At 42.2% G+C, this 15,154-nt stretch overlaps 2 long non-coding RNA genes across 2 annotated transcripts; one reads left to right on the top strand and one right to left on the bottom strand.

The window, feature by feature from the left end:
* Positions 1–3,406: 3,406 nt before the first annotated feature.
* Positions 3,407–6,076, bottom strand: LOC111244520 (uncharacterized). The gene is made up of 3 exons (XR_002670920.2): positions 5,948–6,076; positions 4,170–5,238; positions 3,407–3,532 (listed from the first exon to the last, which is right to left on the bottom strand). It is a non-coding gene; the product is annotated as an uncharacterized LOC111244520 (long non-coding RNA).
* Positions 6,077–6,207: 131 nt separating this feature from the next.
* On the top strand, positions 6,208–9,482 carry LOC111244519 (uncharacterized). Its single transcript, XR_002670919.2, has 3 exons — positions 6,208–6,348; positions 6,717–7,194; positions 9,187–9,482. It is a non-coding gene; the product is annotated as an uncharacterized LOC111244519 (long non-coding RNA).
* The last annotated feature ends 5,672 nt before the right edge of the window (positions 9,483–15,154 follow it).

Here is a 15,154-nt window from a genome sequence, read left to right as displayed (position 1 = left end):
CTATTTATGCAAATTCAGCGACCACTGAAATCGCGGCAGAACTGCTCACGGCAACGGTTGAACATTTCGATTCGATCGAAAGCCTTTGTAAAGCCTTGTAAAAGAACCAGATGCGCCATCGCGTAATTTCACAGGACCCCACGGTCGTGCTCGCTGTCCGTTTCTAAGCCAACCCTTATAGGCGTCATTGAAGTACCGGAACCGACGGCTCGCAAAAGGCGGGTCCGAAGCCCAGTCTCTCGAACGCAGCAAAAATAGATATCAATAACAGGAACGGCGATTTGGTCCCTAAAAGGCAACGTCTATCTATGGCAGATAGACGAAAGGGAATAGACGAATCTGGCGGGCCGAATTGATGAATTTGAGCTCGAGATTTACGTTGAGTTCCAGCTGATCGCAACTGATGCGTACGCCGGGACTGAACGTTCTGATGATATTGTACAGTAAACCGGTCAAGGATTCATAGAATAATTGAGGGTTCCAAACGTCACACAGGACCGCTGCTATGCATATAACGAATATAAGGTAACATATATATAAAGTTTGTATTATCATCTAATATAACTACTTGAAATATATATATATATATATGTATATATATATATAGGCAGGCTACTACCTTTACGCGACCCTCTCGCGATACTATTTCTTTTCTAATAAGCATGGTGCGTTAGTTAAAGAACAGTATCCTACGAAAGCATGTTCAAGTTTTTCTGTTAAGTTAGTTAGATGAAGCTGACTAAAACCTAAGGCCTGCACAGGACGTGAGCTTTCAAGCATTTGGGTTAGGTTAGTTGAAATGCTGCTTTTCGTCAACGTAGCTTTTTGGGTTGCCATCATCAGACATTTAAGTCACTACAGATAACATATTCGCCGCTAACTGCCCTCGTCTATTGTTTTGCCCATCTCTAGTAGCAAGCCCTGCTGCGTCGTAACGCATATTATTGTCATTATTATTACAACTATTTATTATTACCTAGAGGACAGGCTATCCTTTCTATTGCCGTGGTTATGCGGCTGTAATTTCAATTTTACGACGCATCCCGAGCTCTCGCTATCAGCCGCCTACCGTCAGCAAGTCGAGCTAGCGTCATAGCATTCACCGGTGCGTCGTTAACGTCCGAACATATCCCGGAGGCGTATCCCGGACCAGCCAGATCCCGGCTTTGTACCGCGTACCATGCTGTGCGATAAACGATGCGTTACTAAGCCATTCGGCAGACAACTCCAAGGCTTTAAAAGGACAGTGCTGCTAACAAACAGGCACAAGATCACTTCAGCGATTGTGAAAACCTTGAACGTCGCCGGCGGCAGAAGCAGCAGTAAATGGCGTTGTTCGCGCTCACACTTTTATCTGTAGCTCCGTCGGATGCAACAGGTCCGTCCTTGTGTCTTGGAGTAGAGGTGGCCCTATAAATCTGCCGGAACCCGAACACTTTTCGAGTAGCAACGAAACTTGCGAGGCGAGCGGACCTTGTCGAACTGCTCGGTCTAGCCACGATATCTATTTTTTTACCTCGTAAAAGTGTGTCCAGTAGAAAGAGCTAAAACGACAGAACTACTACAGAGTAAGAAGAGCTGACCAAGAGGAGTCACCCAGACATCTGAAGTGCATACGGCTATAGGAAACCGTAAAATTATCGCGATGAAAAGTGGTTGCGAGCTCGTAGGGCGCGTTTGTCGCACTACCGGATGAACTGACGCGACACTCGGACATGTCGCAATGCTGTCGAACAGCGACGATGCTAAAATTAAAGCCAACCGGGCTCGACCGCTAAATGGTTGATGTAGCTGATAATCTAATTTGCTTTTTTCATTTATTTCAATTTGCTATTACTATGTCGGAGCAAGCGTTAGCCACTGACGCCGACTTGGCCATAAATACGAGCTGCAACGACTACTCACAACGGTGATTTCCACGAAAACGACGCAATTTTGAACGGGACGAGGTTTATTGAACGGTAGTCACGTAAGCACACAGTATGCTTACGCATTTTGACGGATGATTCAGCCATCCATCCATCCATCTCTACAAATGAATTGATGAATCACCTGTTTCCAGACAGGCAAGCCCCAAACGATAGCAGAAAGACAACGCAGACGCATGGGTGAGCTGAGATCGTAGGTGAACTAAGAGAACGGACGAAAATAGAGGGTTTTGTAGGGTGATACGCACTGCAGGAATTAGCATATTTTCTAGTATTACATTTTGGGCATGTGCACGTTAGTGGGCACGAAAAACTAAAAAAAATCAGGCAAACACAAGGCAGAGAAAGCAGAATCTGATAAAAAACAAAACGAAATTATGAAGAGAATTACCTTTCTAGGCATTTAAATTTTTTTAGGCCTACTTTAGGCCTGAGGCATCGCACAACTTTCAGCCTGGAAGTCTCTTTGGATACTGCCACAAAAGCCACTGTATGTGGGCGCGCCGCCTTGTGGCCCCCAAAGGTGTGTCTTCTCAAATGCATTGTTGTGCATTGCGAGTATTTAGGTTGAATACGCTTGAAATGTCTGGTAAAACCAAAAGTCAGATATGGTTCTATGGTGTTATAGACGCTGTATTGTTTGTCCTACTGTGTCTGAGGATGAGGAAGGAAAACGATTTGGATAGTGCGTTCTGCGGGAAGTCGGATTCTATTACGAATCACTTGATTCGTTCGTTTGTCTGTATTTAGTCAAAAAACAGGTTACGGGTCTATACTAAAGATCATACGGTTATTAAGTTAGTAAAAGGGAACTTCAATGAACGAGAACTGAATTACACACAGCGAGTGGATACTAAATTCATGGAAGTTCCAATAGTATTGGACACCAGACAGTGATGCTGATGCGGTCTTCTAGATACTCAATGAAGCGAAATGATGGCCCTCAATACATAAGCTACCGCCTTATTTCTGAATCCTTTCTTATTTCGTACCTTTTGTAGTATTCGATTTTTGTTCTTCGTATCATACAACGTGTTAGATAAAAAGAAACTACTACAATTATGAGTTATTTCCCTTATTAGCATCGTTTCATCATTTATTTCTTTGAAACGACTCATCAGGATGCATCTTGTTCCATTGAAACTATTAATAATTACTGGAGAAAACCAGTTCGTACAGTTACTTCAGAGATTCATTGTCTCGCGTTTTGTTGGCCTTCTTTAAAATGTCGTGGACGCGCCGAGTCGATTCTTCTCTACAGTTGCGACGGCAAACACGGCGTTTGAGGAGCGTGCAGACAGCGTACTTCAAGGCCATCTTGACGCTACCTCAAAACGCGTCCTCTCAGAAAATCGACTTCGATTTACACCGCTGCCGAAGGCTGTACGGATGTATATATGGGGCGAGTGTGTGGGTAGTTTTGTTGGCACAGACAATAGTAGGCATCTGTATAGGCTATGTATAGGCCAAATACGTAAGAATTTTACCCAGAACACGAAATGAAGGTGAAGCACAACATTCTGTCGACAAGGATAGCTCCGTAGGCGTTTCTGGTTTTTCTGTTTTGTTTGGTACTATCGTACGCCATGCAAGACGCTTTCTTCCTGTAAAAAAAAAAAACCGAATCTGATCATCTATTCTTAACGCATGGGGGTCGCGCACAAACCCGTGAAAATAATTGTTTCTTAGTGAAAAACGCCCGTACCCTGTTTTGGTGTTATATACGGTTGTAGAAATAGAATTCCTTCCTTATCCTAGGTAAATTCTCACTTGACATTTCTAGATCAGACAAAATGAGGTAAAGAAATAAGCGATTAACGGATTAGCGTAAAAAACCCATTTATCACCATTTAGAATGACCTTGTGTCAGATATTTACGCAATGAACCTCACTTTTAGTACGAGGGTTCTTTTGGGGTTTACTAACTGAGACGACGAATTCGCATTTATAGAAAATATCATGCGACAAGAGTGAATACATACAAACAATATGAAACTTTTTGAAATGTTTATGCCAGGTTTTGTTAATAAAGGTATTCACACAATGTTCCGTTTCCAGTCGAACGAATTTCTCAGTCTTACTTTTTGCTCTTTAGTATGTAATGGATACGAATTTCATAATAGAAAAATTATGAATGTAAATAGAAGTTTCGAATGTTACAACCGATTGCACCGCTGCTGGCTAAGCACTGCTACTTTAGGCAGGTACAGCCCTTTTTCAAATGAAATGAAGCTCACTTACGCCAGGATTCAAGCCAAAGCGATCTTCTAGCATTTTTAAGTTCACAGGCTGTCACTGTACCATCACGAGGGCCTTGTGGGTTAAAATCGTATAGCAGGCCGAATCAATCGATAGATTACGTGTAGACATTTTCGTCAACGTCACAGTTACAGGAGAACCTTACGAGTGTTCACCCATTTATAAGTACTCGTCTGGGTGTATAACATATATGTTTATTCACTACAAGAATTATCCAAATCGGCGCAACGCCATACCCCACAGTTTATTATTTGTCGCTATTACTTAATTTTCGGAACGCAGCCAGCATTCGATGGGAGCACACTGTTTGTCAGTGGTGTATGAAAATCGCATTTTGCTTCGTCACTAAACTCTGAACTATTCAATCGTTGATATCTGAAGTCTAATTTTTCTTGAAGGATCGAAAGGTACTTTTTCAGATCGGTTCATTATGCAATCGCCGCTTCATGGGGACCTGTCCGTCTGTTGTCGTCGGTCAAATGATTTTGTAGTACTGGCAAAGGCTGTGGGTTCTGGGACCCCCCAGGTTGTGTTTGTAGCTCTGATATCTAGCGGTTGTCATCGCCGCCACTTCATTTCTCCTTTAGGCGCTTGAAGACAGACGATTCGTGCACCTCTAGAGCGAACCGCGGATCGTTAATAGACGATCCTCGACAAGGAGCCAAGCCTGTGCGTAAATGACTTGATGGGTTTAAAAATGTATGCTTCGATCATGTACAGCGACCCAAGATCACAAGGTGTATATGCACATCCGATGACGCATCAACACTATAATTTGATCGGCGTCATCGGGCGTCGTTTGTAGAAAAAAGCTGTTGCCAGAGCGCACTCAATAGCAAAGGGGACTAGAGTCAACACAAGCAATCTGTTTACGCAGTTCAACTGGTGCAGTGATCAGAAGGTTGAAGCGGACACGACATGGACGTACCAAACGCTTCATGTTATACGATTCATGTGTGGGGCGCACATTAGTGCATCAGTTGGGATAGAGCTGATCAGCGTTGGGTGCTAGCAGCCAGTTGTTCGGCCCGTTCTTGATCTTCGCCAGCGGCTAAAAACAACGAGCAGGAAGTTCCATTATTGTTCATTGAAAAGACAGAGACTGATCAGTACGATGAGTGATAACTAAAAGGATATTCTGGCATATATGCCTGCCTTATATGACTGAAACAGTTACCTAAAGTTGGCATATTTTATAGGCGTTTTAACAATAAGGGTCACTTATTAATTAAATAAAGGAAAGGTTTCTATTTATAAGTTGGAAAAACTATATAGCAAAAGGTGATGTATGCGATACTACTAAGTCGATTTCAAAGTTCAAAAGGTAGACGTCGCTTTTGGTAAACTGATATATATATATATATATATATATATATACGAGCGTTTCGCGTGACTTCGCGTGTGTATTTTCAGAAGTCGCCCTATACAGTTATATAGACGCTCCTGTCGTCCCATTTTTTTTCGAACTACATACTATAGTCTGACAAGACAGGACGGGAGTGCTGTTATCAATTTGCTGTGTCATGCTGTTGCAGGACGCAGCAAATTGTTTCATGTCGATTCGCTCGTACTTTTCATGAACATCTGCGGGATGAACATTACGGATCAGAACCTTTCCAATGCTATAGCCACCGCAGAGCGTCGCCTCCTTTCGGCATCACGAAATCAACAGTAACTGATACCAGTGTCAATTTAAGGAGATTCTCCACGCTTGTCAGCTGTTCATAACAGCTAAGACAACATACACAAGTGGTACATACTCATACGCATTGATGTTCGGCACCCAATGTGTGCCTGTATCTAGATTTCATTTGCCTTTTTCCCCATTTACTGGGCCGGATTCGTTCGTGTGTGTTCGCTGTTTGTCGCTTACCGCTCAGCGGTCAGCGCTCGAGTGTAAATGAGATTCGCGGCTTCAAAAATACCGCCACAAGCATCAGCTCCAAATCGAACAACAGCAGCGCCCCAGAGTCGAATCAGGGTTCAGCTATTACCATGAATTTAATCTCACTGAACCCAACTACAATAGTTGTGAATGTCTCGCCAACGGAGCCGTCTGCGCAAGGGGCCATGCTGATCCATCAGACCGGCGATGATCGCACCACGCAACGACTCAGCAATTTTTTTTCCTCTCTCTTGTAATAAACCTCTTCACCAGCAGGTAACAATTTTGAGCTATATGTAACCGGTATCCATTACATGATTATATTGCTACGAACGTACGGCTCACACAACGGAAGAACAAATAAAGTACGAAACTTGACAGGATTACCCACATAAAAAAAACTTGGCAAAATTTCACTTAACTGTATCGTAGCAGCTCAAGGATCCCTAATGATAGTGACTGGGACGGCAATACTGACATCGTAAACATTGGAGTTTGTAGTAATTTCTACAATTATATTGTGACTTTAAATGTTTACATGTAGTTCGTTGGGTACAACGAAGTATACATTATACCTGAATACTTTCTTTTGTTAGATTTTTCATCATCCAAAGTTGTAGTCCTGATGTGTATCGATACTTCAGTTAATGAATATATCAAGTTATTCGGCCAAAGACACCAACGAGATCGGGGTTCTACCAGGAAAGCACGCAAACGAAATTAAAGAGCGAGGAAAAACGAGTACTCACTCGTCGTAGTCACCAACTCGTTGAGTGTCCGTCCGTCTCCGAATTTGCGCTCGGCCGTCGTTCTATTGATCTGGATGTTGGCGTTATCCGCTCATCGACGCTCGGGGAGAGTTCCAGTTTGTCTGTCCTCTTTACTAGGGACGGTACGATCAGTACGATCAGGGCGATCGTACCCGATCGGTTCGGATGTATCAAAGGCGCCTAACCTTAAATGACTCGCGTTGTACTAGTAAGTTGGCGGCCGTACCGGTCACCGAAGCTGTCACGACGATTACTAACGTAGCAGCATCCGACGGATTCATGGGTTACTTATTGGTGGTTTTGGCCTCTTTTCGATAAGCGTCTGAAGCGGACAACGAGGATAGAAGGTATGGTAAGTAAAAGAATAGTCCAATTTGAACGGTATCTTCGCAAAGAGAAGGAACTTAGGTCGATGTACTGTATATGTGCAGTTGCATAGGTGACAATGAAATTTTGAATGACAATGAAAGAGCGGTAGATTCCACTATTTGGCATCTCAATATTCTGAGTGGTTCATAGAGACGCCTTTTAAACTGTTAACTAAAGAGCATTATAACGAACAACGTTAGATAAACTAAAACCATTTGTGCAAGGGCTTTTATAACTGCCGCTTCGGAAGGTTAGGTTGATTTTGCTGTTTTGGCTGGCAAGGATTGGAACGAAATAGATATATCTGTCAATCAACCCGCTACCTAATTGCTAAGAAGAACAGCACTTTTTTAATTGTTTGCTTTTCAATCATCTTCGGCTAACTATTGCTTTAAAACACTAGTTTAGGTAAGCTAGGCTACCAGCGTGTATGCTTTCTGCCCAAACATAATTATGCAATTTAATTAAGTACCTAGTTAAAATGTAGCGCTCTCCTAAATGCATGGAGTCCAACGCAAATTCCATCAACAAAACTCTAAACGAGAAAGGATTTTGCCCGTGACCTCGCCTAATAGGATATTCCTAGGTTTTGTCTTTCGTAAATATGCTGGCAGCTACATTGAACAAACCTAGTAGACTTGCAGAGCTAGACCAGGTAATGAGGTTTCGAAAGGAAGTATGTTGCTCCAGTGTATATGTGTTTCTTCAAGATAGCGCACTTAGGATTCGCCTAGGCCGTGCCCTTAAAGCCTGAGAGAAAACACGATTTTTTTAATTTAATATAGAATACAAGAGATAGCATTCTTAGCGGAACCTGTACCGAATTTCAAAATTCAATGACATAGATCCTGAAGTACATACAGGAAGTTTCTTTCACAGCATTAACTGCAACGTACTTCCTATCGTTCTCTAAGATAGGTAATATCTATGTCGACGGGATGGCTCGGGCTGCCAAGCGTCCGGCTCAAGGGCATCCAGAGTCGATGTTTAAAATGTAAAAACCGATGCATATCTTGCGCAAGCAAAGAAAAGCTATTATTATTTTATTAACAGCGACGAGTTGAGATTTAGGTCATCTGCATTTCTATTAAGCTCACCATCTTGGTGAAAGAGATCGCTAAAAATTACTGAAAATCTATAATGGATGGGTATTATGATCATTTTTGGAAGCACGAATTATGCTGTTCCTGATCGTAAGCTAGCAAAAAAAAAAAGCTAGCAAAAATGGTCTCGTTCTCGTTGAGTATTGGTTCAGACGATCAGCTTCTCCCAGCGCCGTCGCCCGGCTTCAGACCACTAGAGAACGCCCCGCATATTTCTTTTCGTAGTTTGGTAGGTAAACATGTTACTGCTACGTCGTTACGGGACGGAGCTCACTTCAACATTTACACAAGTGTAATTTCTGCCACACGAGCGTACGTTGTGTTCTCACGCTTTTCATTAGAATGGTTATGTCTGTCATCCTTTCATTGATAAGATAGGAAGTGATTAACGTCACATTCTAAATATTGGTGCATGGACGTTGTCTATGGACGACCTTTGACGAGGTTTACTTTATTATTATCGACACGAACAGTTGAACAAGGACTGTAAAAAAAAAAAAAGTCAAACATAAGCATCAACTTTTCAGGCCTAAGTCCTAGGTTGAACGTATGCGCAGCCATATAATAATGCACAAATTCATGTGCTTTATTTGCCCATACAAATAGGCGCACTCTCGTCACTTTCCTTTTAATTCTGGACGCTCACAACTGATCATGGAATACAAAGTAGTCCTGAATGGTATACAAAGTAGTCCTTGATATTATTCGTATTCAAAGATAAAGCGTAAATAGATTTTACCATTAACTGGATTATGGATTATATGCGTCATTATCAATTTTACGTTTCGATTTTATTCGGCCAAATCAGAGCTCCGTCATATCTAGCCACTATCGTACAATGACAAATTCAGTTTAATAACTTTTTTATGCAGATGCGGCTGTGCTTCGTTATCTGTCTGCATGGTGCCGTGTCGTGTGCTTACTAGTGCATACGTTATTAAGCTCATGAACAAGTGACAGCAAAACCTACGACGAAATACAAAACAAGGGAGGTTTGCTCGCAAAACGCAGCATACGGATGTTCGACAGGAAACGTCTAAGGACCACTCCTTATGCTGGCCCATCTAACTGGTGGGAGGCGACGTTAGTTAAGCACAAAGAGCTGCCTGAGGACCACCTATTGACTAGCTAGCTTGGTAATGGTTGAACGTTCGTATTAAATCACAGAAAGGGCTTAGAAACTTGAAAACGGATTTGTCTGGTTGTCAGAACTTAACGTTTGCGTGTTTGTGATAGAATGGACATTCTGTATTGACGTGCGTGCGCTAATCAATCCTGCTTTGGTAGCTTCTCTGTGGTCGGACAAATTTCCCGCATCTGGCGTTGCGCTTATTGTTTATGGAAATACGGTACACGTAGTGATCCGTAATGCGTACGACCATTTAATCAACGGGCTATTAACTGTTTCTGTATCCCCGCAATTATGTTAGACGCTCGATTTGATTTCTGAAGGCGATGCTGAGACATCAATCGTTGACGTGATTGTCATTGTTATATTCGGTCCCTTGGACTTTATTAGACATGAATTTTATGTCTTATTATGGATTTTCTTGCAAGAGCGTTTGGGACTGCTTGAATTAAAATAGGCAGTGACCCATTTTTTTGACACAATGGTTTTTCGCTCAACAGCATCACCCGCTTCGTCTGCCCATTTTTCTTTACCTCACATAGGTTGTCTACGTACAAACGAAGCACGATCAATACGGCCCACTTTGCCTCTTGATTCAGATCAGTAGAATTCGCAGAAAGTCGCTTATTCTGAACTAACCAACAAACAATCATTTGTTTAAAGAGTGAAATGTGAACTGCTAAAGTTATATCGGTACTGAACCTTGAGCTCATTTATAGACGTTATCATTTTATATCTAAACAAGCTTCATCACTCCATTGCTCCAAGAACGTTTTGGGTAACGCCTTAACTAATCATATCTGTAAACGGTTGCCTATCAGTATGAAACGACGTATGTCTACGGCCCGTTTCGAACGGACACTGCCCGAAGTTAGTAAGTAAACAGTGTTAAGCCTCGTATCTCTGTTGCAAATCAAAGCCAAAACAAGTGTGCCCATTGTAGCTAGAAGCACGTACCCAAATCATACCCAATTCATAGATAGGGTAATTTCAAGTATTCATAACATTATTTCTGTTCATGACTTTCATCAGCTGTTGCTGTTACCGATGCTATCGGCTAGTTCCCGGTTGGATTTTCTACGTTACGATAGCGCATTGATGGGGTTCCTTCCCACAGATTGTATGACATCACAGTCATGCTCAATTTATCATAAAATGGGTACAAGCGTAAAAAAATCATTAATTTACGTCGACGTACTTCAACAAGTGTTTCTGTGAATCATCAACTGGTTGTCAACTATTCTACCTGCAGCGAGAGGCGGTCAGACAGTCGGATGTTTAGTCGACTCGAGCATTCGCTTTAATACCAGCCACCCAGACTACGTGGACTGAACAGAAAAACCCAGCGACAGGTTCTGTACACAGATGGTCAGACGCCGCAAACGTTGTAGTGACGAAATGGCATTCGCAGGAAAGCACCGAAAAAATAGGCGCAACAGAGGATTCATTGAAATAAACTCGATTATTTATTTGTATGTATGTGGTGAAAAAGACGATAAAAGTATTGTCAAAATACATCACATCGAAATAAACAGAAATAGGGGCACTATCTCAATGAACACGAAGCCATCCGCAAAGCTGTATCATAGCGCTGATCCACACGTTCCCGAACCGTGTCTTCCGGCCGGTGCCATGCTCTAAGCAGACGTTTTTGAGACGTGAATCTGGTGGGCGTAGAAACCCAACGTTATGAAAACCCACGGCATGAAACCGTACAGAGTGTCAAACAGCAAATCGATTCTGGATTATACCTGAGCGCTATATACATTTTCTTTAGCATCAAAATCGAGATACATCGTTGATCAGCACGATGGCGATGCTGCCGATGTTCAATATGGTGATATCCTGTATTCTATAGAGGGCTAGTAATCTTGTCGTTTGACTCACGGTTCAAGGGGGCATGTGACTGACCGCCGCGACGCTATCTGTAAGAACCTTATTACGGGTAAGCCGATTGATCAGACGTGGGCATCATCGGTTTCACTTGCTCATCTGCTTGATGTGTATAATCGGTTGGCTATTGTATTCTACGTAGGTGGACAGTTTCATTGATTATTCTAATTATCAATTTCAATACATTTTCCGTGGGGCATCGCCGAGGCTTTTAGGTTCCACTAGATCAGGTAAAACGGGTAGAGCGATTCAATACCGTTCCAATAAGACAGTCTGATTTGTTTGTGAATATGATAACGATATCAATTTATTGTTTGTACTATATTATTAAAGCGCATTATGCCTTCAGTATAAGTCTCTGTGGCTTCGATTTGTAACAACGGACACGTGTATCACTACCGCCTCGTACCTTCAAAGTATCAGAAATCGGTCGAGCAAAAAGATGAAAAAGAAGGAGAGGGACGACAGGACGAAAACGTCAATAAACTTTTGACTTTTTTTCTCGTTGCGACAATGTTAGTCGATAAGAATTTCCTGGGCCGCAACGCTGTTTGATGCGTACGATCATTGCAAAACCTCACAGTGAAGTGGCTGCGGCTAGTGGTCAGTCCATTTGTCGATTGCTTTTCGCTATTATCAGGTCAAGGCGTAGAATATGGTGGGATGATTTTATCATTATTACGTCTATGCGAAATGTATTGTTTTTTTTTTGTTAGTACCTATTTTTGAGGACCGTACGTAGATAAATACACGATTGTACTTTCCTAGAGCTAAGCAGTCTGTACGAGTGGTGTGCCGACATTATCATCAATATGGTAGTGTTTTCCAAAGGCTTTCCTGGAAACTGAATTTTCCATCAGCTCTTTAGATATATTGTTGAAATTTGAAACGTTAGTAAACAAAGATTTTGATGGTAAATCCGTTCTCAGCCGGGCTTTATCTAAGCCCGGCTGAGAACTGAAAAAGATGATCGTCTTCGGAACTGCTGTGGCGCGATGGCTTCACGAAAAAATGTATTTTTGAAACTTTTCCAGAACAACATCTAGTAGATCGTCCGAAAGTTTCCCATTGAAGTCACAAGATGAACCGCTTTAATAATAGATGTCGTTGTTCCCGTACAGCGTTCGGTGGATATTAATCATAGTTCGTTAATTCTTATCTCAGTACGAATGGGACCAGGGAGTAAAATTGATATGCGTGTGCTACGAAACCATATTTAAACGTGAATACGGCAGATAACCGTCGTTATCGCTAAACGCAATAGACGAATGAGGACGTTTTATCAGTTTGATGATTCTGGATCAGAACTGAGACTTAGACATATCTACGTATCTCTTCATAGACGGGTTGAGATTTTTGAACAAATAAGGAAATTAATTTTATGTATATGTCACAATTTGTATTTCATTGTATGCGACTGTCGTCTGCTTTTTGAGTGAGACTTTTTGGAGAATATAATGTTTAAGAGGTGATATAAAGTAAGATCTGCTCGTGTCAGTACCATTTATATGTGCTTGAGTATCATGAACTTCCATGTCACGCTTTTATGCCTTTACATTACGAAACCTTTGTGTGGTACAGACACGTCTGCGTCTATGCAAGTAGTGAAACCCTTTCTTTAAATTCGTTTACTAACGATCCATCTCCAGTGTATATTCGTTTTGTCAAGCGCTCACCTGTGGTTGGACTTAGCCCTTGAAGCGGCTGGAGAACGACCCTCCAACTCCGTCTACATTAATGAAATGATCACCATGTTTATTCCCCATTTGCCCTCCCTGAACATGTACGGACATAGTTACGACGACTGTTTCGTGTCGATTCGATCGCACTATTAGTCGAGTCAATCCGTATTACGTACCATTCTATCCTGTGCTTTGCGGTCATACTCCAGCCATTATCATGTAAGCGCGCTCTATCATGTGCTTCTCCACAGCCGAGAACCTTGCCATTTCACGAAACTACCTCTTAAAACAGTTGTTATTCCGTGGTACAAATCCAACTTCGTTACAAAATGAAGCACGCGAGCACCCTGACAGCAGAGCAACAGTCTCCTACCGGAAAGGACACGCGAATAAGATTTGAGGTGCTGCTCGAATCTCACAACAGAAAACACCATGACGCAACGAGATCACTAGCACCGAAACGACATCCCCGTCACAACCACGACTTTTGTCCTGCTGTCCTATGGCGCCTTAACAGTGTTGGTTAGCATCACTGCAGGCTGTCCCCTCATTCGGACTAGCGCCGTTTGCAGCCGAGTACCACTTCGTAATGCGCTATTGTAATAGCAGTGTACTGGCGTGCTTCGGTGATGAAAAAAAGTGAACTCCGCATCAGGTGCACCCAAATGGATGATGGTGCGAAAGTGGAATGGGTTCCGAGGTCACCGAGGTCATGTAACCTGTTACTGCAAGCTCTCGCCTGCGCATTTCCGACTAGAGGCTCGAGCTGCTCCACGATTAGCTAACGCAGTGTTCAAGGTCTAAGTTACGTTAAGGACGAATAGAAAAGAGAGGAAGCTGGAGAGGACAAGTCTCGTTCGTCTGCGTCCTCTATTAGGGCTTGGTGCGTACTTTACGACAACTTGTCGCATGAAGCTAGTAGACACCAGCGAATGCACGTGCATATTTAAATGTTGGATGGAGATTCGACTACCCGCGGACTAGGTGACACGTCTATCTCAGGTGACTTGACAGGAATGCGGAAAACAATAGTGACTGTATCGTGGCCTGAATGGGGTTCGCATCGATCGTTCTGTTTAGAGTGAACTGCGTACCTGTCCATAGGTTTCTATGTTTAGGGGGTAACAAACTGCTTCTTTGTCTAGTTGTCGTTGGGAAGAGAAACTGAGAGGGGCATTCGGGGTTGATGATATAGCCCAGATGACTATGAAGCTTTGGCCTTCGTGAGGTTTCTGGTTTGTTAAAGGGATTACGGGAGCGCATCAGAACAGGTGGAGCACAACGGAAATCAACAGGTGGGTGTATACGGTGACTTAGACAGACGGTAACTGGTTAGGACTGTGAAACAAAGATAACCCAGGTGCGCTTTTTTAAGCATATTTAAGCAGTCTGTAGAATAACAGAGATTAAGGGCCGTCGAGTGTTTAACCGAAGCTTATAGCGTCAAAAAATACATGCAAAAAACAAAAAAAAAAAAAAAAATATATATATATATATATATATATATATATAAACCTTACATAATGAATGCGGTGTATGTCAATAGCCGATATCGTCTGGATTTTTTTTATTATGTATATTTATCGACCTGGCCTAACTAGATTACTGAGAGATAACAATGGGACAAACTTAATGTATATAACTGGATCCTATTACCATAATATTGACTGTGATATATATGTATATTTTAAGCACAATTATCATCTCTATATTTAGCGGTATGATTGCAGCCTAATTCAGCGATCATTCCTCAGGCAGAACGCTAAATGCCCTATAACAAACCACCATGTTTAGAATCAGTATTTGATTCTTCTCGAACGCTGTACAATGAACAAAGCAAAATATGTTATACATTATAATACTAATTATTACGTACACAAAATGAACGATACTAACAGGAGTCGTTTTCCAAAACAGCAGCATCCACTGTTCATCAAGGAGCTGAGATCAGTATAAGCATAATCACTTACTTTATAAACACATTCGCAAGTCCAAGACGGCGTTAATTTGCATGAGCCCAACCGGGAGGAGATATTCTGATTGCCTAACCCGCGGACAAGCTGTCCTACCAAACAACTTAAGTCATTTTAGGTCATTCATGCTGACCGATTGCTAGAGACACCTGGTGGGCTTCTC

Source organism: Varroa destructor, unplaced genomic scaffold (assembly GCF_002443255.2).
Source record: "Varroa destructor unplaced genomic scaffold, Vdes_3.0 BEIS01000002.1, whole genome shotgun sequence".
Classification (NCBI taxonomy): Eukaryota; Metazoa; Arthropoda; class Arachnida; order Mesostigmata; family Varroidae; genus Varroa; species Varroa destructor.
This window is presented reverse-complemented; position numbering and strand designations above follow the sequence as displayed.